Source organism: Phalacrocorax carbo, chromosome 2, assembly GCF_963921805.1.
Source record: "Phalacrocorax carbo chromosome 2, bPhaCar2.1, whole genome shotgun sequence".
Lineage (NCBI taxonomy): Eukaryota > Metazoa > Chordata > Aves > Suliformes > Phalacrocoracidae > Phalacrocorax > Phalacrocorax carbo.
In genome coordinates, this window is record NC_087514.1 from 114307860 (window position 1) to 114335833 (window position 27974).

At 37.7% G+C, this 27974-nt stretch overlaps 1 protein-coding gene and 1 long non-coding RNA gene across 6 annotated transcripts in view; one reads left to right on the forward strand and one right to left on the reverse strand.

Annotated features, from left to right (window-relative positions):
• The window catches only part of BBS9 (Bardet-Biedl syndrome 9), a 312074-nt gene that overhangs the window by 229128 nt on the left and 54972 nt on the right, over window positions 1–27974 (forward strand). The gene's annotated exons all lie outside the window — the stretch shown is intronic.
• Window positions 24–27968, reverse strand: LOC135312028 (uncharacterized). 2 transcript variants are annotated; one of them, XR_010371646.1, is made up of 4 exons: window positions 27846–27968; window positions 27574–27682; window positions 26036–26157; window positions 24–1739 (listed from the first exon to the last, which is right to left on the reverse strand). It is a non-coding gene; the product is annotated as an uncharacterized LOC135312028 (long non-coding RNA). The 2 variants fall into 2 exon arrangements; XR_010371647.1 differs by lacking the exon at window positions 24–1739 and adding an exon at window positions 23354–25438.

The following is a 27974-nucleotide window of genomic DNA, read 5'->3' on the forward strand; positions in this document are numbered from 1 at the left end:
TCCTGTAAAACTTGTATGTGGCAATGCAAAACTGAAAAAGGTCAATTTTATAATTTTTGCCTTGCAGTATCTTGTCAGTGCTTCCTTTCACTCAATTCTTAAAGAAAATCAGTAAATTATTTTTGGCAACCTGTGGAACAGGTCTTTGCATGTATGTCTTCTTGGAACTAAGATGATTAATTTATTATGATTGACCTTGAGAAGTAGGTTTTTATGTTAAAATGTTACAAAGAAGAAGAATGGCTTAGCAAAGGAACTATGCTCAGGGGAAAAAGACCGCTATCAGTGAGGAGTATACATTTCTTCTAGCTTTTTTTCTTTGCAACCTCTGGACAGACCTACCACAGGCAAACAGAGAATGCCAAAAGGTAGTAGATTAGCTAGAAGAAAAGGTCAACAGAAGGTTGTTTCTGGATTTGTAATTTGTAATTATTGCTACAAGCAAGGTGGATCCAATGAATTGCCTTAATAAATTTAGCAATGAATTTCGTAACAGCTCCTCTCCAAATCAGTACTTTCTTTCATGATTTATAAAGAATATTGCAGTAATAAATGGATAGGACAAATTTCTCAGTTACTGATTTAAGAATCGGGATTGGATTGTTCAGAAGAGCTCTTTCCCAACTGCACTGTTGATTCAGTTTTTATTGTAGGAAAATGGTGTTTTGTTCTAACCAGCTCACTTGTCAAACACTGATGTGATCAGGCTTTACTTGGGAAAGGAAAGCTCTTGAATTGTTTTCAAAGTAGAATTTCATTCCTCTGCTTACACAGGTAGCACGTAAGCAGTCTGATCTTATTTAACCTCACTCATAATTATTGTGAGTGATTTGCATCAGCACAAAATAAGATTGTGTTACTGCTAATTTGTTAATGTTTTCCTGATACATACCTTCATGCTATCAGTTCAACATTTTGGTTAAGGTCAAGGATTTATATTCTGTCAATATCCTTTTTTTTTATATTAGAAGTCATTTGGATGCAAGTATTTTTAGGGGTCTAGTGAGGTAAATGTGAATATTGTATGCACCATTTGCTGAAGTCTTTTATGCCTGTACTAACTTGGCAGTTACTGAGGGTACTTTGGAAAACTAATTTTTCAGATGTACAAAGTTGTTGTTTTATCTGGAAATCTGTGTTAATACACCTCCAGCAAGATGCATTGTCATGTGAAAGATCATGTGTGTAGACATGACTCAGGGTAGGAGCAACTTCAGATTAATTGCTCAATTAATTTTGCAGAGAAGATAAGCCCATAGATGTCATGGTACCTACAGTGACAGCTTAGCACTTAGAGGGGTAGTCTAGCAACTAACTATGTAAGGCAGTTCAAGGTTTGAAAGATGGAGTAGATGAAAAGTCTTGCCCTACGTAGACAAACTCAAATGAAGTATATTGATTTTAAAAGAATGAGAGACGATTCTTACTCATTACGTGAAAAAGCCAATTGTTCTGTATAACAAGCAAATAATATGTCCCAAAAGAAGGAACAGTATGAAGAAATGTATTTTCTGTTGGTAGCCTTGTTTTTTCAATAGAATATTTACTATGAAATCTCATTTATCCGGGGGTGGGAGGATGACACAGCACTACAAAATGTATACAGCTACATATACTTTGAAGTTGCGCCAGCTAATGGAGGTGCTCCTTGGTTGATGTTTGTAGCTCAGGATTCAGACCTTGTGTTATTTTGTATTGCTGCTTCAGTTCCTCCCTCTGGAAGAAGCCCTCCTCTGCTTCTATAGAAAGAGAATGGAAGAGATAGTTATCTTGGTGGAACATCACTCCTTACAGGAAGTCGTCATACTGAGGAGTAGCAGCATAGAAGCTAAAAAGAAAACAAAATATCAGGATCCATCTTTGTGAAAGAGGGACGTTGTATTTATGATTGAGATTTAAGCCTAATACTGGCTTTAAAAGAAAACGGAGTTTTCTACAGACTCCTTGTTTTTCTTGTGACCATTCATTTGTTTGATTTTATTGGATTTCAATGTTTTTGCTCCGTGGAATTTTTGTACAAATAACATTGCAAAGTTGAACATATTCAAATAAAACCTAATAAATCTGACAGAAAAATATTGTATAACAGTTCCATTTAGATGGTGAGGACTCTCCCTTTAAAGACTCCTATGGCTTTTTTATTACTTTTTTTTAATGTTTGGTTCCTAGCTTCAATAAATTATACATGTTGGCTTTTCATTAACATAGAAGGCAAACATAATTCATTGTGAAGAATTCTTTGGTCATACATGATTGAGAAGTTCAGAAAGATAAAAAAAAAACCTTAGCTTTGTGGTAGGAACAAAACTATATTTCATGTAAAGACTCCAGCTCCCTGATTTTTAATATTGATACTTTTTTTCTCCCCAGTTCCACAAAAATTCAGGAATGCTGATACATTAGAGAGACATTTTATAGCTGGTGGAGCTCTACAAGGAGTCCACTGAGTGATGTTAACCTCTTCCTAACAAATGAAGTAATTGTTGCGTTGAGGTTTGTATATAACACGATTCATGCATTGCATTAATTATTTTTCCCTACAAAAAGATTTAGGGCATTTTTTTTGTTCAAATGTCTTATGTTGGTTGAGGGAGAAGATTGAAGGTACTGATAAACAGATAAGATCAAGATGACACCAAATAAGACGAGCTTTGTTACTGCAGGGCTCATAGGGTTTTGTGGGGTTTTGGTGTTTCAGCCTGAAAAAGGTTTTATATTGTTAAGACTTCCAGAGAGAAATGTGACATGAGAAAACAGTAACTGAGATGTATGAAGGCAAGGATGATGGTTCTTGCTTTCTAAAAGACAGCTATGGAGAAGGATTAAGTTTCGTAGTGTTAGTGCACAAAGAGTTTTACATGCTGTGAATATAGGAGACCGAGTAAAGCATGAGCATGGTAGGTGGAAAAATTGCATGTAGTCCAAAGGCAGAAAGAACCATAGCGGGGGCTTATGAGAGCAGTTTTAGTACTTTAACAGACTAATTATAGCTGATGCAGGAATTAGTCCACAAATAATGTAAGTTAGAGGAGATAACTAATTGAATATGAGAAGTTGATGTGGATTTTAATACCTATACCTGACAATTTTTTTCTTGAATAGCGAAAGTACTAGGAAAACATTCTTGTTCTGTTATGTGCAAGACATCTAGTATTTCTAAAATATACCTGAGCTCTGAAAAAAAGGTATTGAAATATAGTTAGTTCAAATAGACACTCCTAAAACAGTAAATAATGACAGATCTTGATGTAACTGAGAAAGCATAAATAAACTATATACTCAAAAAATAATATTATTTATCTTAGGAGTTCACAACAGTATCAGGATGCAGGTCTCGTATCGTTCCTAGTAGTCCATTATATTAATATTTTTGGTTAATGGCTGTGTTCAGATTAGCTCAAATAATTGAGCAATAATATTGTTACATTAAGAAACCCCAAACAAACAAACCCAACAAAACAAAACCTGGAAATGTGCACGTTGGCAATATTGTGTCCAGTTTTTGCCCCCTCCAATATAAGCAATACAAGAAAGATGTGGATAAAATTGCATGAGTTCAGCAGAGGATTACAAATTTGGAAGCTGGAGCACTACTTTTATGAGGAGAAGCTGAGGGAATGGGACTTGTTTAGCATGAAGAGGATGCTCAGGTAGACCTGAGAGCAGCTTGCCAGTATTAAGGAGGAGCTCTTGAGAAGAAAAAGCCTGGCTCTTCACAGAGCTGCAAGGCAGGAGAAGGGCAGGCAATGGTCATAAATTGAAAAAGGGGAGGTTCCAAATAGACACAACCCCACCCCCACACCCCCGCAACGAAAAAAAAACCCTCAAACCTAACAAACAAAAAACCAAAGCAAGCAAACAAACAAAATAACCAACCCCCCCACACACACACCTTTTCACGATGAGGACAGTAAAACTTTGGTGCAGGATTCCAAGTGAGGCTGTGGCATCTCCTTCCTCGCATGTTTCAGGACTAGATAGGTTAGATAAAACCCTGAGCAACCTGGTCTGAATTTAGTGTCGACTCTGCTGTGATCAGGAGATTTGATTTAGACTGCTGTATCCAGAGTTATTGTATGAATCTAAGGAATAAAAAGTCTCATACTGTCTTAGTATTGATTTGGTATGTCATCGAAATACATTCCATATGCCATTGGATTAAAGAAGTGAAAAAGACATTAAATGTTTGTAAAATAACTTATGGAGTATAAAATAGCTGGAGATATTTTCTTTTTACATGTGCATGTTAGGTTTTGTATTGAATATGCCTAGCTCTCACTTTGCAGGCACTTAGTGCACTCTTTCTATTGTCGTATTTGTTTCAGAGTCACTGAAGTCTATATGCGCTCCTTTTCTTCCTGAATTCAGGTCAGTGCAGATTGTGGTCTGAAGTTTTAGAATAGGTTTTTACTGAGGTTATCTTATTATTGTGCTGCTGCAAATGAGATCTTACTAGAAGAGGCAATCTTATCCCAGATAAAAAAATATTACTATTCCCATTTTTCAGAGCGACATCTTAAATATGTTTCAAAAGATATACCCAAAAGCATAGTGTAGTTTTAGTTAAACTGGATTCACATCTTCCGAGTGACAGCCTTGTGTGAAAACCACAAGATTACTTATTCTCATTATAAGGCTTGACTTGTGTCTCGTACTCTCATTTTAATAATTAGAATTGAGTGTTTTATATATGTAATACTTGGGCCCTGACTGACAAAACATGCACTGTCATCCTGTGAATTTGTCCTACAAAATTATTTTCTGAATAATAACATGGCACCTGTCAGCAGAATTCAGTCCACTGAGATGGTATTCAAGTACCTGAAGTCCAAATAAATAATGACATTAATTCTTGCTAATAATTTGTAGAAGCCAAGTATTTAGTGCTTTGTAATTCACCCATAAGATTACCTCAGTGAACTGTGATCTTGTGTAAAGGTATTGGGTTGTTAGCTTTACAATGGATTATCTAAGAAAAAAAAAAACAGCAGTTTGTGGAAGTACAATATGAAAGATAACCTTTCACAATAAGCAGACCAAATTCTGTTCTGTAAATCCAGGTTATTATCAATAATGTGGCTTATCCCTCAGGTTCCCATAAGGGATTTTATGAATCTGTAAATTACAGATAACTCCCGCAAAATTTATGTCAGTATACATACCTGAAACTGATTTCAAATTAAATGAAAATAATTATTTTAGAATTCAATTATTATTGCTTGAAACAGAATTTTAATAAATATATGGTTGGTAGAATAATTAAGTAATCTACGTGAAAGTTTGGAAACTCCTACACCATTGTGGTACATAGATTAGTAAACCCACAGGAGTATTGGAGCCCTGCAGCATGCTGAGGCACATGTAATTAATTATATACACTTTATTTTTGCAAAGCTGTGGCTGAAGGTGAACAGGCGTACCAGTGCATCTCCTACATGTTAGTTATGGAAGCAAATGGGGCTGCTGGTTCTGTGTAAATCTAAAGCCCAAGGCTGCTTTTGTTGAGACTTTTCAAATATAAGGCTAGCTGAGAGATGAAAAGCAGAGGTGGCACAGGTAACCTACACAGGTCTTTCATCAGCTTATTCCCAAACTGGCTTTATGCGGGGCTTAACTGCTACAAAAAGCCTTGCACTAATTTTCTACATTTCAGCACAAGGCTTGTCTAGAGGGATTAGAGATGTTGCCAGATACTGGGTACGATCCCACACCTTGAAAAGTGGTCAAAGCATAGTACTGTGAAAGCTGTCAAGTGATAGTCCTACCAAGTGTCAGATATAAAAAATACCCTCGTTTTCTGAAATATTAAGGTTGGGAAAGGGGAGTTACTAGGTCAGGAGTGAAATGCAATGCAGGAGATGCATTTTGCAACAGCTGGCTGTGCATAATGACCTTTTCCAGCTTTCTTCTGAAAGCTGATTCCCTGTGAACTGGATAAAATGTTAATATTTTTTTTAAAAAGCAGCTCTAATGATTCCTTCAAATTCCATAAAAGATGATAAATGAGTGGATCAGAGTGATATATTCAGTATGTGTCTCATTTAAGTCTCTGCAGTATTGGGAAATAGTGTTTGGCAGGGTCATGCTCCCATCCTAGAATAAGTAAATCAAAATCTTTTTCCAGTACAAACCATTGAATTACATTCACAACCAGTGTAAATTGGCATCACTCTACTGCCTTCATATTGATCTAAACTGTCCGAGTCTGATAAAAAGTTTGGCTGTGTTATATTGCAAGCCTCTTCGTACCTCACCACCTGCAGTTTGTAACCAATAGTTCATTTCACAGAGGCTGGTTGTAGCTTTTAAAGTAGCTTCAAAGAAGCTTGAGTAAGGCAGGCAGCCAGGGAAATATTTCCCTTTACTTGGAAAAAGAGGAGCTAAAGTATAGCTTTATCATGAGGTGAGCGTTGTGCCTGTGGTACTGCTTTGTATCTGGAACCTTCAGAATATACTAAAGAAACTGGTTTACGACAGCTCTCATACTTATGAAAGTTAACTGTTCCAGTACAAACATTGTTGGTGTTACCTTCTTCACTGGTGGTTATTGATAACTTTTTATGTTTCTGAATATAATGATTATGATCACTGTATGTGTAAGGCTGTGATCTGTAACACCCTATAGAATGTTAGGGTTTCCCCAGTGGTTTACAGGATTTTTGTCTACAACCCTACTTCTTAACTGCAGTTGTCATACCTATATATATATACACACACACACATTAAAAAATGTTATATTTTAATGTATTTTAATTTAACTTTCTTGTGGTAAGAAGCATGACTGAAATTGATAAATGTAAAACGGTAACTTGGAACAATGTTATGTGTGTTCCTAGAATGCTTTTAACTGCAAACATGCAGGCAGAATACTGTGGCTGCAGTTTTTTGTGTATCTATACTAAAAACTTTAACTTGAACTGAACCGTTCAGCATGCTTAATCCATAGCAGCTGTAATGGTTGGTGAAACTATTTCTGTAAACCACTTCTATTGGCATTCTGAGCTTCCTTTAGTATTAATTTAATTTTAGTCAACCAGTCAAATTTAACCAGAATAAGCTGGTGCCAGATTATGCATCAATGACATATGGATTCTGTATTCTTCGGAAAGCTCGCACAATTGCAGATTTTGCTTGCCTGTACAACCACTTTGTAACTAATTAGACTAGACGTGGCACTAAAGAGAAACCACAAACACAGCAGTATGCCCCGATAGATATTAATACAGTCCAGTCTCTTAACAAAGTGAACAATTGCCCAAATAATGATTTCCTGCTGTGGACTTTTTATGCTTTGTTTGTTAAATCCTATTTTCCTTCCTACTTTCCTGTTGACTACAGCAGAATTGAATTTTATTCAAGCCGACTCGAACTGGGTCAGCAAAACTCTTCACCTTTGTGGAAGAAAAGTTAACTCATTGAAGGCTGTCTGGTTTTGAACATATCTTATCGGTGTACTGAGCTCCCAACCACAGCCAAAGGGAAGGGGTTAACAGTGCTTTATGAAATGTGGGAGAAATGAGGAGCTGAGGTACATATCTGCTAATGTGTTTAAAGCAAAGCCAGAGTTCACTGGACCATGGTTGGGTTTGTTTTCTAGAATTTGCTCATTGCCTTAGTGTTTTAGCAAAAAGTTGTGCTAAGTACATTGAATATAACATTAATGGTGATTACTGGCATAATCATCACTACAAAAACCGAAGGTATAGTGAAAATTAATCCTTTGGAATATCATGTCACTAAAGAGAACGGCAACATCATCTCTGCATATTAATTCAGCTGCTAGCATGGGGATACTGGAAGTAAGGTAATTTACAATATAATTTACAGAAATATATGTCTAAATAGGTTTATCTAATGATATGCAGAAAATAACTTTGGGCAGAAGGGAAATAGTTTACTAACTTTCTACTGTTTGTATGCAGTGTAATTGCATGGAGATTTCAAGTAGGTATATCATTAACACTGCTGCTTGCTACCTTCACAGTTGGAAAACAAACAGTCTAGTAGTCTTTAGGAACTCTGACCATTTGCAAGAAATGTTTTGTATGGAATAACTTACTTGCAAGTACAGGAAAAGGAAAGGTCGGAGGGGTACGTTTTTTGATCAAGAAGGTTTAATCAAATCTTGATAACTTTTGATGACCTTCCTCTTTCATGATGAAATCCACGGGTCCTTTTTTTCTAATAAACTGACAAGTGTCACACAAGTTGTTCTGTTTAATGCTCTGAAAATATTAGGCCCGCAGGGATGCAAATGGTGCTAGTTGTCAGAATTAATCAGAAGCTGATAAATAATAAAGTAACATTTTTTCACCTTGGTATTTCCTTCTGTGTTTTGCAGATGCTATAAAATATGTTGTGCGGATGTAATATAATCACTCAAGAGTAGAGATTCCATACTGGCACTTTAAACCCTTAGTTACTACAAAGGTTTTCAATTTAAAAATATTTTACCAGGGTGGGAAATTATCATTCTGGTAGATAGAAAATACTATATTTAATGCAGTGAACGAGTGTTGGAAGTTGCATTTTCTTTGGAGGACAGAGTTCCGTACTGGGGCTTTCTGTGATATTGAAAACTACCTGAGGCATCTGAATCACATTCATGTTTTCCCTGTTTTTGCTGTCTTTTTTTAGTACTTTCATCTGCTCAGGTGGTATTGCTTGAATGCTGAGCCTTCTGATAGGCAAAATGTTTGAGACACACAACAAAGGAAAAGTCGATTATGTACAAGAAGAAAGTCTAAAGCTAAGCCTCCCAAAATGGCTTTCAATAGAGTGATCATTGCAGAAGTTATTGAACTGGCAAAGGCACATTTCCTGTATCCTTTAGAGCCCTTTGAATGGTGGAAGGGCATGCAGCCATTTATTTTTGAATTTTTGGATAAAAAAATACTTCCAGTTGCCCAAATTGATCACCGCAAAATCAGGTAAGTATTGTATTTGGTCCACCTCTGAAATTTAGAAAAGGGCTGGGGGGAAGCACCCAAAAGTCTGTCTTTGTTTAAGGACATCTCCCAAGTGTAGATGGCCAGTCTATTTTGATAACTCTGATGCTTTGTGCAGGTGTCCAAAGCCAGTTATATTCTATTGGTATTAGTCTTTTTAGAAGAGTCTCTGAATCAGTTTCTGCCTTCTTTCAACTGTGTTCTTATCTGTGCTACAGAAATTATGCACAGATTTATTAAGAAAAATATTTGGTGAATCTTAGCTCCAATTCTTTTTCTATAATGTATGTCGATGTGCCAGGTAGTTGCTTGTTTCTCTGCCTTATTTCCTGTCCCAGGAACAACACTAACTCTTTGACGCAGAATGTCTTTACCAAACTTTGATAGTGTTTTGCAAGAGGTAGCTGTGTAAATTAGGATTGCAAGGGATTGGGGAGGGAGTTGCACCTGTCTGCAGGAGACTTCTGCATGGTCATTCTACAGATCTGAGCATAAGCATTTCTTAGATTTGATGGCCAGCAAAACACCACTGTGATGCAGGTAATGATAATTAGATATAATTAGACAGGGAGAAACTAAAGCAGATGCATTACATGAAAAAGTTTGAGGAGGAATCAGGGACTAAAATACAGAATTTCCTTAACTTGAATCCCACACTTAGTTTGTTAGACCGTGGTATTTTTATTATGTGTGTTACACTTAATGGCAGTCATAGGGACATGTTGGAGAAAATTCAGGTATAACCTGAATCACTGCCCTGACTGTGAAAAGCTGAGTTTTTCCAACATTGCAGGTGACTGATGGCTCTGATTTCTCTTCACTTCAAGTTCAAAGGAAGAGAAAGATGATTAATGATTAACAATATTCAGAACAAAATAGTTTGAGACTGCCTTATGTGACTTCTCTGGTGTCATGGTTTAACCCCTGCCACCAACTAAGCTTCACATGGCTGCTCACTCACTCCCCTCTGGTGGGACAGGGGAGAGAATTGGAAGAGTGAAAGTGAGAAAATTCATGGGTTAAGATAAAGACAGTTTAATAGGTAAAGCAAAAGCCGAGCACACAAGAAAAGCAAAACAAGGAATGAATTCACTACTTCCCATCGGCAGGCAGGTGTTCAGCCGTCTCCAGGAAAGCAGGGCTCTATCACGTGTAACAGTTATTTGGGAAGACAAACGCCATCACTCTGAACATGCCCCCTTCTTTCCTTTTTCTTCCCCCAGCTTTATATGCTGAGCGTGACGTCATCCGTCATATGGTGTGGGATATCCCTTGGGTCAGTTGGGGTCAGCTGTCCCAAATCCTTGTGCCTCCCCCAGCCCACTCGCTGGTGGGGTGGAGTGAGAAGCAGAAAAGGACTTGACTCTGTGTAAGCAATGCTCAGCAGTAACAAAAACATCCCTGTGTTATCAACACTGTTTCCAGCACAAATCCAAACCATACCCCCATGCTAGCTGCTATGAAGAAAATTAACTCTATCCCAGCCAAAACCTGGACATCTAGCCTTGGGGGCGGGGAGGCTGTTTTAAAAATTTTTGTGATTAGCTGTGACATTGTAGATTTCCAGTCTGCAGTCTTCATGAATCTTCAAAGCCTAACTCTGTTTTTGTTGCTTCATCAGCCAGTTTTCATTCTAAAACTTTGCTGTACTGTTATGGTAGTAATGACAGTATTGAGTATCTGCTACCAGTGTAAGTCAGCCTATACATTGGAATAGATAGCCTATTATTATTTTTTTTAAATATCAAGAGAAAGCAGTTAATGATGTAAGTATCTGCCTTTTTTCTGAGGTAAATAGACAGCTATTATGTTTTATATATCTATTTTATATATTATACATGACATCTGCTGCTTTGGACCCAGCTTTGGGCTGGGTGTTCCAGCCCAAGCTGCTGTATTTCCAGCCACATGGCACACTGCTTTTCAGAGTTTCTAAAAAACTGAAATCAGTATTAGGCTACCAGTATCCAACTAAAGCAACATCAGTTATCTCATTGGATCAGTGTTTGCATATCAGGGAACTCTGAAAGAATTTGGTTAGAGACGTGGTTATGTTGGACCTAATATGAAGGTCAGACCTTACATAATCTGTAGAGTGGGGAAAAATAATTGTTTCTACAAAGAAGTCATGTCAGTCCATTTTTATGTGCAAGTAAATAAAGTATGTTGGGCTTGAGGTTTTTCATCTTGTTTCTGTTCATCATGTTTGGTTCAAGCCAGAATTTGTGCATCTGCCTCCAAGCTGTGTTTAGTTAGCCTGTTTGACTAAAATGCAGCACCCAAATCCCTACGTTGTCTAGTGAGGTAAAAATTTACTGCCATTAATTTAGGCTAAACCATTTGCATAGAGCAACATCATTTATTGAACATGGATTATCATAATACTAACAAAAGAAATTGCAGTCTAAAGTTTTGATGTGCAAATGGGTTTGTCCTGGCAGAAGGTGCTGACTCACTCCTGATTTGTTTTCTTTATGGCTTTATAGAATGAGCCTGTGTGATGGAGCAGAGTACTTTGCATGCCTGTCTAGTATGGCAATGACACTGTAAATGGCCCTAACTGTCTATCTTGTTGCATTTGTTGGCTGTCCGTGTAAAGTTATGTTTCTGTTGTATTTCTAAGGAAATAGTTTTTATCACAAAGAAACAAGACCTTATTGAATCTCAGCTCCAGATAGAACTCAGATATTATAAAACACAAGTTCCTCAGTGTCTCCCTGGCATATACTGAAGCAGTTTTGCTCTCCTGGCAATATTCAAAGCTTAGAAACTGCTTGTGAAGGCTTGGCAATGTTTGATGAGGCAAATTAGTTGAGAGACACATCTGACCTGTATCCAGAATGAACAGGAGCAAAGCAAGTAATTTTCCCTATTTAGGTGCTGGAAAAGTGTATAAAAATACGTGAACGTTCTTTCCTTTTAAATATAATCAAGTTTATGATCTTCACATTTCTAAAAGCCTGGTTTGTATCTGTACTGTTTCTTTGATGGAAGAGTGTAACTGAAGTATAAATTATCTTTGAATGTGGCATAAATGTTTGAAGTAGTAAATTGGGACTTGTTCCTTAACTTAATTCTGCCAACAAGGAGGCAAGAAGATGACCTGAATATCAAATTTCATTATTCACAATGGAAGTATGGTTATCTTTTTTCCTTTGATTGTTAAAAGGATGTTGGGGAGGTTTATGTCTGATTCTGTAACTCTTCTATTTCCCTTTCTGTTTGAGCACCGTTATTGTTCCCTGCTGCCCTTGCAAATAAAAGAAGTTCAATGGTCAGCAGACATATGCAACCTGATGGCTGAGGAACGAAAAATAATTCTTCACCTTCATTTTCTTTGTCATTGGCCTTTTTTTCTTGTATGACACAGCAAAACAGATAAACCAGAATTTTATAAAAGTTCCTTTGCTACTGTGTGCCAACGTTTGGGGGTGGCCACCTTTTTGGGATTATTTTAACTTGCTTTTTGGAACTTTTGGGAGCTGTGAGGGCTAAGTATACTTTACAGTCAACTAGGACACTAAGATTCAAAGATTCTTCCCGAAAATCTTGTTCCTCACATTGCTGTTCCTATTTGCGATACAAGAAGGTGAATGTTCATCAGTATCCTATTGTGAGATCTGGTCAAAAAGCTCTGAACAAGGTCTAAATAGTGTTTATACCCACCTAGAGACATTTCTTTTCCTGAAGTGCAATATAGCTCAAAATTGACCACCCTCAACCAGAGAAACAATTTAGCAAATGATGAGGCAGTACAGATTATACATTTAATGAGGATTTTCAGTGGCATTTACATGCAACTTTCCTGGCAAGCAACGAGTTGGTTACATCTCACTTGTCTGGACGTGTTTCTTCAGGTTGTCTGACAAGAAGTTCTACCTTGCCTGATATTTCCCTGACCCATTCCAAAAAAACCTTTGCAGAATGATCTTGCACTGAAAATAATTCCAAGATTTCAGCAATTATAACTGACCACAGAGGACAGGCTTATTTTTGTTGCTTCCCTTTCCTAATGTGGAACTAGAATCGCAGAGCCAGTTTATGCCAGCAACAAACAACATCAAAAGTAGATCAATTTTTTTCAGTTCTCTTTCATTCTGGGGTCTTGTAGCTGGAATTTCCATATTTCGATTCACCTACTGAAAAAAAAAAAACCCAAAACTGCCCTAACCTGCCTGTGACATTTAAAGATGAAAGCATTTTGTGCCAGCCAGCAGCAACCAGGCATGATCACTGCAGTGAACCAGTTTATTAAACTTTGCATTTGAATCCAGCTGGCATGGTGAACAGTGACTCAACTTCTCCCTGTGGCAGGCACATCAGCGCACACTTGCTGCCTGCCACCTTCGCTGGCTCATGCAGTCAAATAAAACTTCTCCTCCTGGGCCAAGTCTGAGACCTGTAGCACATTTTAACAGCCTGACAGGAGGCACGAGGCACGAGCCACTCTATTTGTCTGGCACTATTACTTAGACATCGGGGACTGGATTCGGACTTCACAGAAGTGCCATGGTAGTGTAGTGTAATTCAAGATGAGCTGTCTGGTTTAGTCCAACTAAAAGCAATCAGAAGTGTGATCCTGGTTTGAATATATCTGTTCTCTCTTATTCTTGGCCTTCGTTAGCCATTAACTTTCCATCTTCTATCATGCTTTTCCTAACAAGGCCATACCAAGATACTTTATGGGCATCTTCCAGCTCTGTTCATCTCTTTGTCTACGGCCAGTGTGACCAGTGTAGCTGGTGGCCTGAAACTCTCATCTCCCAGAAGCAGTTGGTGATGTTTGTGAGCATGTGTCCATTTGATGCTGCTATCACCCTTCACTTGCTTTGGGTCTGCTGCTTGATATTTTTAGTTGGTTCTTGAAGTTTAGTTTGGAAAAAAGTGATAGAAGAATTGGATGTAGTCCTAATGAAAGAGGGACATTACCATGTTGCTTGATGATACAGCAAGCAGCTGAAGCCAGCTGATTCTCCTTCATATGGAGCTTTGTTACTTTCTGACCTGCCTTTGAACTTGTCTTTGGTAGCTGCTGCTCCCCCACCATTTGTTTTTGCTGGCTAATCAAGCTTGGCTGATGGATATGCAGGATTTTCCTGGAGCCCTGAAGTATGGTATATACATCAGATAGGAAGAGCAGACAATGTGTAATGGCATGTCACCATAGCTAATGCTCACGTTACCGCGTTCAGTCAGATGATGGCTAAACATGCAGCTACTTGAACTGATCACTTATCTCTAGAATTGTCTGGGGAAACCAAACCCTCCTGAAATTCTGTGTATTTTGCTCATTAAGAAGTACAAACATATTGTTGGGTAGGTGGCATGAATTTTTCTTTTTTTGAGTTCATGGCCTGACATCTTGCTCCTTGTGTAAAAATAATTTTCGCCAGGTATTTAAAGGTTTCATTTCAGACCTCCATAAAGGTAGTGATAGGAATATAGCTAAAAATAACGTAGTATACATTTATTAGTTCTGATTTTTTTTTAAATCCATGAATTATTATTACAAAAAGTATACAGGTATGAAGTGTACGCATTTGAGGTTATTGCATCTCTTGGACTTTCTGGCAGTACAATCTAGACTGTATGCTGATTTAAAAAGAGGAGTCATAAAGCTGGTTTTATGAGTGCCTGTAGCTTGAGGCAAAGGTGGGCTAAAAGAGATGTATGCTTTAAATATTATTTTTCCCCAATGCATGATTTCGTACAGTACATGAAATCTTACTTCAGTGTAATTACTCTATAATTATAGGCTGAAGAGAGTATTGATTATAGTATTTGTCATAAGGGTATGCAACGAAAGAAACAGTAAGAATGGCTATAAGCTTTTGAAATAATCGTGCTTTGCTCTATATTCTCTATTCTTCCATATGTACTCGTGTAACTGTGAGAATGTATATGAGTGTGTCAGGAACAGCTCGTGGTACACATATCGGTTCTCATAATGATGAATAGTGAAAAGTAGGTGGAAGTTCCCTGTTGCTGTAGCAAAATGGTAAAGTCTACTTCTGGTGCACAACTGCTGTCAACGTTGTTTATTGTAAAATACAGGGCAGGATGCTGTGGTTATCAGGAAATTCCCGCAGTTTTCACAGTTGTCAGTTTCCCATGGGGGTTACAAGGAAACTTCCTAAATTCTTTGTGTCTAGACCAAGCTGTAGCAACCAGCTACTGCTGGGAAAAATCTTCTAAATGCCAGTGAGTTCCTGTATACTCCATCCATTTCTGTCTCATGGTTGAAACAGAAGGATGCCTTTGCCAATACCAAAGGAGTGGAGATGAAGTTGTAACCTTCCCTCTCCCAGCTCCTCCTGTATAACTAGGACCACCTACAGGTATGTACAGTGTCAAGGTACAATAGAGAAGTTCACTAAGTGTACCTGCATCCAACCCTAATAAATACTTTTCTCCACAGGGCTGAGAGTTCAGGTATGAATGTGGATTGAGTCATACCCTTGCAACTGGAGCATTTATGAGGAGGGCTGAGGTCAATGTGGATAAAGGGGCAGATGGCAGTATAAGTAACAGACATCTAATTCATTGCAGAAAACTGGATTTCATAAATCAGCAAGAGAAACTGCTTAAGAAGCAATTGGGAACCATGCATCACCAAAATATACTTAGTTAATTTCCTCTGACAGGCCTGTTGGTGGTTGTTTATAGTGTTGTAGTGCATTGGAATTCATTTCACAGGCTGTGACCCTGTTGTAGTAGGTGCTGTATAAATGGAGAGCAGCATGGCAGTCTGTGCCCAAGCTTTCAGGCAGAGGACAAAACAGGAGGGAGGAAGTGGAAATAGAGAAGACAATGCAGTACCAGGAGACAATGTTAGCATGCCTGCAAAGCAGTATTTTCAGCATGCTTTAAACGTTACTATTCTGCCGCTGAATCACTACTTCACTGCGGGGGGAGGTGATAAAAGCTGTGTTCTGATAATACTTCTGGGAAGGTTTTGCTTTAGAAGCTGTAAAATGCCTAACACATCCTGGAGGGGGAGGTTCAGAGATGAAAATTGCCAGCAGCCTGACAGTTTAGTATTCTGAGAGGAGCATAGTGTGTTTTTGATTCAGTCTAAAAAAGGAACTGATTCCTGTCTCCTGCGTCTTCAAAAGTGATGTGTTCTCTAGGCCGGCGTTGGAGAAGGTAGATGCACACATGTGCCTTGCTCAATTATATATGCTGCCTAAATCCTAGTAGGTAATAGTACTAGCTGTTACTACAAGCTTCTGTTTATTATGTAAACTATTCTTAATTACACTGTGGAGAAACTTGACTCTGTCACCTCAATAGAGGCTTAATTACTTAAGTCTCTTTTGGGGGACCAACACCAAGTATGGGTAACCTAAATTTCACCTAACACATCTCCTTGTGTTTTATGTTTAGGTGTTCCCGAAGGTTCATGCCACAGACTGTGGTGGAGGAACATAGGTGGAACTTAGGCTCCCTGGTATAATGTATAGTGGTATAATGCCTAAGATAGATATTTGACTCTTGCCTTTAAGCCTCACACATTAGGGACCTGAGAATTTTGTTTTCCCCACAGGAGAATGGTGATACAGAAGCTCTGTCTGCACCTGCTATGCAGAGGAAGGCCAGATTTGCCATCTGTTGAGCTTAGGTGTTGATCACCTCTTGTTGATTCCAGTCATAACCCTGTAGAGAAAGTTTTAAGGACATCCTAGGTTCACCTGCAACATGGAAGGCTAGGCATGCTGCCTGTGCCAAGGGTGTTGCGTTAATGATAGGGGTCTGAGGAGTGGCTAGGGGGAGACTCTACTGTTGAGTTGCGAGGTTCAGACAGGACACCCTTGCTTTCTAAACCTCTCAGAGAGGAGTCTACGTGCAGCTAAGTCTGGTCTTAGTCTTGGACTTGGTCAACAGTTTATTTTCTCAGGATTGTAGATGTAACCACCCCTCAGAGTATTTGTTAGTAACTAATTTGGCATCTGCCCAGGCCGGTCACATTCAATGAGAACGGTCACAGCTAGATTAATGTATAGTACGATTTATTAAAGCAACAGATACACAGGTTCTTTGGATTACCGGGGATAGAATTGCTGGTTACAAGACACACACAAATACCAAGAAATTAGTACACTGCTAGGCTACAAGTGCGTTAAGCAAATCCAAAGGGACTCTAATGCATTGGAGGTTTAAAGTGAAGCTATAGAGAGGTTTATAAGTTTTCCCGGGGAAACACTTGATATAGCCAAGTGCTCAAATCTTACCCAAAGGCGTCCCAGTGAGGGGAAAAGAGAGGCTCAGCCCATCGACTGGTCCCAGAAGTCAGAGTGGTACGCGATGGTGTCTTCCCCAACATCCTCTTTCTCTAAGCCTAATTTACACTATTTTTTAACTTTCAGGTGGAGCTTGAGTGACTCTAGTCATACATACCTTTATTATGACTGGTGTAAAGTTTCCTTGCTTTACCCAGTGAGGGGTGGTTGCACCTTAGGGGCAGGTAGCTTTTGGGATGGAGGTGTGCTTTGGTATTATAATGATAAAAAGGACAGCATTTTGTCAAAAGCATGACAGACTGTTGGCTCAAGGTAGCAAATGTGCAGTGTACCAGCTCCATGGTACCGCGAGTTGCCATTGATCACGGAGACTGGCCAAATGTGCAGTGTATCAGCTCCATGGTCATGGAGCCTGGCCACGGTGTCTCCACGCCGTTCCACCCTCTGGACAAATCCTCTTAGACGCAGTACCCCAAGTTCTCCTGGCATTGCTGATGTCTAAGGTTACGAGCCTAGGGAACTGCCATGGAATGGATTTCTGACTTGTCAGCCGCACCCTCCCCTGCAAGCTTCTTCCATGATGTACCTTTGCTAAAAACATAAGTTTGATTTCCAAGTCACCCCCAGTGATTATTCCACAAAGGGCTTATTGATCTCACCTGCCCTTAAAATGTTATCATGAGACTGGTGCTGATAAGGAAGGAGGGCTGGAAGGAGCTTGACCTTATTGCTGCTGGAAGGGCAAGGTACGTAGATAGCCTGACCTTAGAGAAATAGGAATATTAAGTTCTGCATCTTGAAGCTATCCTGTGCTTGCATGATCTCCCACCCCAGGAGAACATAGACCACAGGCAGGGAGAATTTTAGAGACTTCTCCAGATTACTGAGATGGCCTGTAGACAGGACTGAATTGAAGAGAGACACCTAGGTTTCTGTTCTGTAAAAGTATGGCTGTCTTGTATAAATGTATTCATAGTTAAATAATTAGTACTGTAAACTCTGTAAAATACTCTACATAATATCATAAAATGTTTTTGTCTTAGCAGTAGGAGACTCATGGCGGTCTTTCTGGTAAAGCTGTGCTAAAATAGTGGTGAGCCTGCCTGCCTTTTGAGATACTTTTGAGATACTCCCTTTTGAGGGAGGATGGTTGGGATCAGTGAAATGGCAATAAGTGTTGTTTTACTTGATAGACTGTCTAAGGGTTATTATCAAATGTACCTTTTCTAAACCCCTTGATGCATTGTTGTGCTCACTGTGGTAGTGAAGGATAACTCATGCCCTTTATTGCAGAGAAATGTATTGCAAAATACTGTTGTCTCATAGATAAAAAAACCCTTGTAGATCAACTGGATATAGTGAGGGTTTTGTTCTCTAATTAAGTCATCCTTTTTCAGGTTTTTACACAAATAAAACATTTTCTTTTTCATTTTCTTTCAGGCTAGTGATTTATGTCTTTGGCACCCTGCACTGATGCTGTAGGAGCTCGTGAGATGTTCATTGTTAGGCTCAAAGTATTGCAATAATTTTGATGCTTTCTGTCTCCATGTGTAATTTCCAGTCAAAGATTTACAGCCATGCACCCCATGGATCCTCATATTAAATTGTCTCATCTGCAAAAACAGATACAAATGAGTCCCTTGGCTATTTCTTCATAGTTCTAACACTGTTACGCAGCTTGCGTATGGCCAGCACACGAGAATACTCACTTCTATTGATATAAGAGCCAAGTTATGTTATGTCCACTGTCTGTAGGTGCACTTTCTGTACAGTTGTTCTTAGGATAGTATTATTCTTATTTCGTTTTGTCATTTAATCTGCATTAGAGAGCTATGAAAAACAGGTAGATTTCTGCTGCAGAAACCTTTGCAGAAAGTGCTCACTTATATTCTCTCAGAAGGCTAAAATCTTTCTCAAGTACACTTAATTGGATTCATTTTTTTTGTGGTCACTTCACTAGTCACCCTATGTTGACCACAGATTGTGGACAAGTTGGATTTTGAAACAACTTGGGAGTTACTGATTAAAAGCTAGTTTAAATTTAAAAAATATAAAAAGTGTTTCCTTAATGACAGTTTTTTTGTACTGTCTTTAGTGGGGTAGGATTACTCTATTAATAGAGTATATATAGCACAGTATAACTGTAGAATAAAATAGTAATATAATTTGTTACTTCTAGGAGTATTTTAATGAAAGCTTCTAAATCAAACATGATCCATTTTTCCTATTATTAAGAAAAGAAAACCACTTTTGTCAATTTCAGCTCTGCAAACTTAGCCTGTTGTGCAAAAATCAGGTTATGTTCTTACAGGCTCATGCGTCATCACTGTATAGGCATGCAGAACACACAGTTGGAATTAGCTGATATTTTTCTTCCTTGTTGATATTTTTCTTTCTTAGATATCTTGAAGTTGTCTAAATCCAGATTTTTTTTCATGTAACTCATTTTATTCTTTTGTGGTGATTAAAAAAAAATATTTTGTGTAGAAAATAAGCAGATACAGGCTGAGAAAGCTGCAAGGATACCTATAACAGGAGCAGGGTTGTAGTATATGGATCAAAGCCTTTTTTCTTCTTTTCTTGCCCAAGCTACAGTGAATTTAAAAATACAGAGAACGTCTTGAAATTTCTAAAATTTTGATGAAATTTCAAATTACTCTTTTCTACATTCATTTCTTTATGCAAAATCACCGTTTCCCTGCTTTCCCTGGTTTAAATCAGAATTCTCTGTGCATTAGTAAGTGTTGTTTTTCTGTGCACATCACTTGTGACTTGAACATATTTGCTCTTGGCTGAGATGTATGAGACCAATCTCTCTACCCACTCTTTTCAGAGTGCAGGCTGCAATAGGGATTAATTGTTTTGCAACCCAGTGTTTACTTGCTCCTTCAAACCTTCTTGGCGGTCCTTCAGCTCTTCCTTGGTCATGTTATTGGGCACAAAAAGAGAAGCCCAAATAAATCACTGAACATGACCGTTGTGTGACTCCATAAAAAGCTATATCTCCAATCTCAGAAGGTGGTCAGCATTGGTCTACAAATTAAATGTTATGGGGAAAGTGTCTTTTTTTAATCACTGGTTATATCAGTAGTAGAATAAAAGTTTATATTTTAAAAATCTGAGTTGGAAATGTTTGATTAGTTGAATTAGTACTGGGGTGCTGTTTATAATTTAAGTGTTTTCTGTACATTAATTTGCAAATTAGAAAGTCAATAGTTATGCCATTTAATAGTACAATGTGTAAGATAATTATGCACCAATGTTAGAGGTGTTCCTTTGGAAAAATAAAGTCTACCTCTGCTTGACAAAGTAATTTTAAAATCCCTTTCCCGTTGTCCATGATTTTTTCCCACATATCAGTCAGTGGTGTTTCCCAGATCCTGAGAATAGAAAAGTAACTTCCTTACTTAGTAATTTTTTTGTTTCCCCTTTGCTCTTTTTATACTTGTCTAATTATAAAAATAAGCTGTTGCTATTGCTTTAAATTATTCTTATAATGGAATCATTTTTGTTTTGTTTGAACCACATGCAAGTACATACTAACTCTTAATTAGTGGCATAAACTTAATGGCTTTGGGTTCTTCAGTATAGGCAAAGATACTTGATCTTACCATCCCTTTGCAGTTACTTTTCATGGTCAACCATGCATTACAAGCTGCCTTCAGTTCTGCGAAAAACCATGTTAGTGTCCCATGCGCATACAAAAAAGCCAAGGGGTGGGGGGAGGCTAGACACCAAGGAGTCACTATATATAGTTGGGCTTTTTCTTTTGACTGCTTAAAAAGATAAGTAGCTGTGAGAGAGTCAAGTGTTGTTTCTCTATAAATTGTGTGCCAGCAGGTTTATCGCTAAATGCTGTAGGTTATGTTGAGAGGAATAATCAGGAAGAAGAAAGGGAGGCTAAAATAACAGAGTGGTAGGACTATTTTGACTCCACAGTCAAACCCTCCTTGACTTTTGCCCTTTGGTGTTACAAAACAACATGAGGTCAACCTCTAAGTTCTGCTGTTAGTTTCTTTCTTGCTGATCTATACTGAGGGAGCACTTGCCCTGTATGTTTGCGTTCTTTGCTTTGGTGTTAAAAGTTACATGCTATTACTGTTTGGGTGATAAGAATGACAGTCGCTTTCCCTACAGAGTGTAAGAAGAATTGCTGAATTGAAGAATGAAAAATTGCCTAGATGGTATGGAAGAGCCATGCCTAGGCACAGTAGGAAGATATCCTAAAAAACATGTGAGCATCCTCTTTTCAAATATCTCCTTCCCTCAAAAAAAGCATTAAGACTATTTTTACAGTTACAAAGTCCAAAGTCAGGATATTTTAAAAAATTTTGAGTGCACCCAATTGATTTGATAGCACTCTATGAAAATTCTCCTACGTTCTTTTGAAAAAATAAATCATACCTGGTCTAGGCTTCAGCTTTTTTTCTGAACTCTTATCAGCTTAGGATGACAACTGCTTGGTTAGTGATCCAGTGATAGACCCGTGATGTGGAAGAGGTGTGGGAGCCCAAGTGTATTACTTAATGGCTGTGGTACTGTGGAGGAGGCCCCTGTCAGGAAGCAATAAAGTAGTTATTAGGTAATGACTGTGGAGTTACCATATATAAGGTTGAATTGATATATGTAAATCACTAACTTTAAGATGCTGAAGCTGCCTCTTGACACCCATCTTTTTTTACACAAGTGGGGATCAAATAGTTACTGTTTTGATAAATGGTATGTAGCTAACCTACATTAAAGACCTTAAGGGAGTTGAGCGCTCAGATTCCTTTGAAATGTAATGGAATTTGGGCGCCGAGTGCTCTGTCCCTTGAAAAAAGTCACTGGCTCATTTGCTTTTATTAAACTGCTTTTGAAAATAGTGAGCAAAGACTTTGATATGTTCTGTCACAGTATGAAAGTAGCATAGGCACAGGGTATACATGCAAACGAGCACATCTGACTTCAAATGCATGTTGGCACTGGCAGAAACCAACGCAAACCAATTAGGATTAACTGTTGATGGCTTTCTACTGATGTGTCTAACACATGTGGTGCATAATACTGATTGCAGTTTTTGGAGGCCTGCACAGGCTGTTTGGGATCCTTTGAACAGAAATGTGTCATGTTGGCTTATTGTTTGGTGTCCATAAATTTTAATTAATATATATTAAAAGTAAAAATAAAAAAATAAAAAAATTCTGTAGTTTATTGGAGGCCTGACTCCTGCCACATATGCAATCCCTAACTCAGCAAAGGATAAAGGAACATGCCTGAGTAACTTTCACTTGCTTACATACTTTGTCTGCTGCACAACTGTCTTAAGAAAATACTTAAATTCAGCAAAGCTGTTATACACGCTGAACAGTATAAAATCTAGTGTGATTATCAATATTACCCAAATTCAGAATCAATAAAGGAAATCCCTAACACTGCTGAAGTCACGCTCTACTTGTGTAGTATATAGTATTGGGGTGTCTGTAAACATTCATACATACAGTTCGTATAGCATAGTGGATATATTTGTGTGTAAAATAGATATAAATAAGATTTTACAGGGCTCTTTTAGCTGCAACTTCACAAACAGACCTGAGATTTTTTTAGGAATGTATGATTGTTTCCAATTTTGCGGCTTGAGATGCCTTTTCCTTGCTTGTAAAAATCATGGTTTGTATTGCCATGTATGAAGTCTGTTTATAGGAGTTAATTCCAACAAATTTTCTTTCTTTAGACTAGTTCTATTGGGGGGCTGCAAATTGGTTATCCTCTCATTTTTCACACAGCAGTGCTGCAACATAAATGCTAATCCATGAACTTATGGGGAACTGATGTTTTTTTTTCCCTCCGGGTTTGTAGCTTCAAAAGTAGCTCATCCTACTCCACCATCACAAAAAAAAAGTCTAATTGGTGTTCCTTCCAAAAATATTTGTAAAAGAATGTGAATGTTAGATTGCAATCTGAAATATTCGCCTTTCATTTGCAATGGAAACCATTAGAGGGTTTTTCTTGGCCACACCCAGGACTCCTCTTAACAATGCTGAATTATACAAACATTAAGAAACCAAAACAAAACAAATACCGCAAAACCGTAGACATCTGTCATGCTTTATGAAAGAAAAGAGAGTTTTCTTCGTATGGTAGTTTACAGTTGAAACTGTAACTACTCTGAGAATTGAATCTGCTATGATAAAGACTATAACTGATAGTATTCATATAATTTTGCTTGGAAACTGTGCAGCATTGTAATGACAACTGAGTAAAATACAAAACAATGGCAATCTGCTTCTTTTAAGAGATAGGTAGAATTTTGTCTCTGCACAGGCTTGCAGTTACTCTTAGGTACTCTGCTACCTGAATGGGTGATTACCAGGGGAACAGGCTTGCTTTTGTTTGTGAAGGTATATGCACAGTAGACATTTGCACAAACTTTTATTTTAATACCATCATGTAAAAGAAATGCAATTCAAATGAAATCAAACCAGATGTCAATTTTTGGTAATATTTTTTAATTATGTGACTGCAGATTTTGCAAGTGTTCAGTTATAAGTTTGCATGTAAATTCGAAAGTCCAGAGGTAAAGTTAAAACAGGAGAAGTACCTTAATCAGAGCTGTACAAACCTATCTAATCAGCATGAAAATGTTATTGTACTGCCACATGTGATATATCATTGCTTCGCTGTATAAACACCATTAAAGAGCGCCTTGGGGACTCCCTCAACAAGAGATTGAACAGGGAAACAAGACCAGCAAGTCTAGCACTTTGCATCTGATTACTTAACCAATCCAGACAGGGTTTCATTCCCAAAGATGTCTATTCCCTGAAATATGCATTATAAGAATTCACAAGTGCAATTGTCTAATGCTTTAGGTCTCAGACATCCAGTCTTTCATATTCTGCTTCTCAGCAAAAGAAAGAATCTGTAACCTTTCCAGAGATACGCATAAATTTCCTTTCCCTTTTCCCCCTCTTTTTCCCCCTTGTCAGAGATTAACAGCAATTTAGACTTTTGAGTGGAGCTGATTGCTGAATGCTGTCTAAACTACTTCAGACAAATGATCTTGCTTAGCAAAAACCTACCATTTAAATTAAGTTAGCCTCACTTGTTTTGTCTGGAATAGGTTAAGGAAGCAGACCCTAGGCAGGTCTGGAGAAGGGTGGGCGTTTGTGGTGAGGAGGGTTGAGGTGAGTAGCTGCAAGTGCTTCAGGGAACATCAACTACCTTTACTGAAATAGCGGCTTGCAGAGCATATGTCAAGTAAACGACACAGAACTTGAAAAAATAGTGTCTTAACTCAGGTAATTGCTTATAAATATTCAGCTGATTCTTTCTTTTACAACCTAATTCTGACTAATACTCTAGGTTTACTAGTTTTGGATAACAAATCCCTATTTCTCATGCTTTTTAAAATGATATATGGAATGCTATAGGAAACTTTGGCATATTGAAATTCATTATAGAGGAAACCAAAACTTGCAAAATGGCAATTTTCAAAATTTATGGCTTTTGATAGCATTCAGTAGAACAGAAACACATTAAACTAGTTCAGATCAATCTCTTTTGTGATGCTGTGAAACCCATTGAATAATTTCAGTGTTCATTTGCACCCATCGTTAATTACAAATAGCTTAGCATATATTTGTTATGCTCCAAACTTTGATTTTCTAGTAATAAATCACAACAATTCAGCTCAAAATCTGAAAAGCAATTTTGGCAGTGTCTCTTGGAGGAAAGGAGGAGTTCCATTTAGTTAACTTAGTTTTGATGAGGGCTGTGTTTTGGATTATAAATTTATTTTCCCAAAATTCCAGATGATTAAAATAATTTTTAAAAGAAAACTTCTTTCTTTTTGGCTTGAATTATTTTGTCATCCTTATATCACAGCAAAAATGTTAGGCAAAAAATTCCATTCATATGCCAAATGCTAGAATGCATACTGCAGCATACTACGGTCATATTGGGTTAGATTCTGTCTTCTCGTGGGCAGAAGACAGAGACCTTCTTTTCCATAGGTTAGTCGGAGCTCCAAAATTAGCCCTGGTTTTGTCACATCTTGTTTCTATTTTTGAGAAGGGCTAGTCAATGGCACTGGAATATTTTGAGATTTGCATATTTTGCAAAAGTAGAGGTGCTTACATATTTATATGTCTTTTTATACATCATGTGCATACAACAGACCTCATCCTCTTTCAGTCATTATGGTGGTCATATGCAGCTATTCTTGAAGAGCTTTCTTTTCCATGACTTCCTTCGTTCATGTCCAAACAACTGGAAACAAAGTTTTTACTATACAGTCACTGTAATGGGCTCTAAATTACAAGTCCTAACTGACCTGATACATAGACTGCTGGAGCTCTCTACAGCTGTTGGCTGTTAGCCAAGAGTGCTCATAGCTCTACAGCTCTTTAGTTACTTTCTTTTCCTTCTCCATGCTGCACCAGATACACAGTGATTCTCTAAAGCGAGTTTTATTAACAATTCAATTGTCCTTCTGCTACCCAGAGATTTCCCTTGAAGCAATAAAATTCCTAGTGTCCTAATCCAAACGACTACCCAACGGGTCAAAAATCCAAATTAGTTGGGTGTTAGTGAACATTGCCTAGTTTCAGAAATGGAGTCTACACATTTTATAAACTAAATCCAGATGAAAAATATTTTCTTTTTAATAATATTCATAGGCTTGTAAGAGTGAAAAGTCTATTTGAGAGACTAGGCAGTAGGAGTGGTGACATTAAAAGCCTGTTCTTTCACTGTCTCTCAGCTTCAGTGCAGATGATGGGAATTGGTGAGTTTGAAACTGTAAGGCATGAACTAAAATGAAAGTTTGAAAAGAAAAATATACAGACATGGTATGTATTTACTTACTTGATTCCAGAAAAGTAACTTTAATTCAGAAATATTGTGCTGTTACATCCGAAGCCTTCAACAGGACTGCGAAGTGATGAAATGTTTAAGATTTTTGCTAACTGTCCAGGAATATTCAGTAGCTAAAAAATAAATAGCAAATGGTAAGGGAAGGAAATGGATTTTTAAGCCTCATTTAAAATTAAACCTTGTGTTTATTAGTATCAATCCATAATAGTAATACTTGTATTTGAATATACTGTTACCAACAGGGAACATTTGGTCTATTTGGACATGCTGTGAGATCCAGGCAGCTGCTGTGGCTTAGCCATTTTTAAATACTTAATAAACTGGCACTCCTAAACCTGACTTATTTATTATTATGGACCTAAAATCCCACAAAAGAAAGCCAGATGTTTAGGGAAATAAGTTTGGTTTCAGGGTTCTGAGCTGTGTATCATGCTTTTCATTATACGATTTCCGATTCCCAGTATCTGTATTTTTTTATATCTTCTGATAAGGCTACCAAAAATTTTTGCAGTTCACCTATTCCCCACATAAATGAGTTGAATGGAAATTGTAAGAAATAAAATGTGTGTGGTTTAAATGGTTGCTTCAAGAGCTAGTGTGTTTTCAAGAGTAATGTGAGTTTTGAGTGGTTTTTTTTTATGCAGAAGGAGCAGAATTGCATTTAAGTGCTTTTGAAAATCTTGTTCAGAACAAATCTCAAAGTAAGCTTGTGAAGTTTCAATCTTCAGAACACTTCATAACATGCCCTGTACCAAATCCTACTCCATGTGATTGAACCACATGACTCTTCTCATTATCTGTCCCAATTTTACATTGTTTTCATTCTGTCTCTGAAAAATTCCAAGTTCAGTTTGTTTGTTTGTGTTTTCTTTTTCATAAATATCTTTCTCTCCTCACTGGCAGTGTTTACTGTCTTTGTCTTTGCTCCTGGGTTGAAATCTCTCTTGCATTTCAAATGCCAATATTCGTGTATGTTGAATGGTGACCCTCATTGAAATTCTTTTTGCAAGTGCATTTCTGTGTCAAAGTTTACAGTAGCATGTTCATTTAATTATGCGTGTATCACAGGAAGGTTGATAATCCACTTGGGCATTGTATTTGCCCAAACTGTATTCCATTAGAAGGAGTTTTGTAATATTTAAACTGTCTCTTTTTATGTATCATTTCAGATGTTTGTGTAGAATGAAACTAAGCAGTTCTGGTTGCTTAACTGTAGGCATTTAGTCATCTTATCATTGATCCATCTCATCAGTGACAGCTGATGCCCGAATTGTCAGAGATATGTAGTTCATGTATCACATTTCATTAAATTTTATCTGTGTGATATTCTAATTAAATGGGACATGCTAAGGAGTTTGGATTTAAAATTGTAATGGTGGAAGAAATCATGGCCAAGCAGAAAGTAATTGTGTCTTAGAAAGTAATCCCATCAATTATAGGTAATGACTGTTGAAAGTTCAAGAAAAAGTAAGAATGGAAGAGTGGGGATGGATGTGGGAAATGTGTGTTAAAGGTAATGTGAGGCTTACCTCCCTTCTCCGCTGAATCTCCTTTTTGTCATTTCTCTCCTCTTCAAATTTCTGTCCTTTTTCTTCCCCATCCTCCAGAGTCAAAGTTGGTTTGTCTATACATGCAGAGCTACATGTGAGTAAATGAAGAAGTACCTGTTTAAAAAAAGAGCCTAAGGACATCCAAATTGATTCAGTAGAGCAAATGTATTGGATCATAATATTGGAGAATCATGAAACTTCTGAAAAACCAAATGAAACTTGATTAAGGAGAAGTTTAGGTATATTCAGACCTTGATCCTTGAGATACCCTGAAATGCCATATTTCATGTTGCCTAGGTTAATAAAGCAGCTGGAAAGTATGCACACCTTCCCAGATTATTTTCTGAGAGAAGTAATAAAACTGTTGCATGTGATTTTGG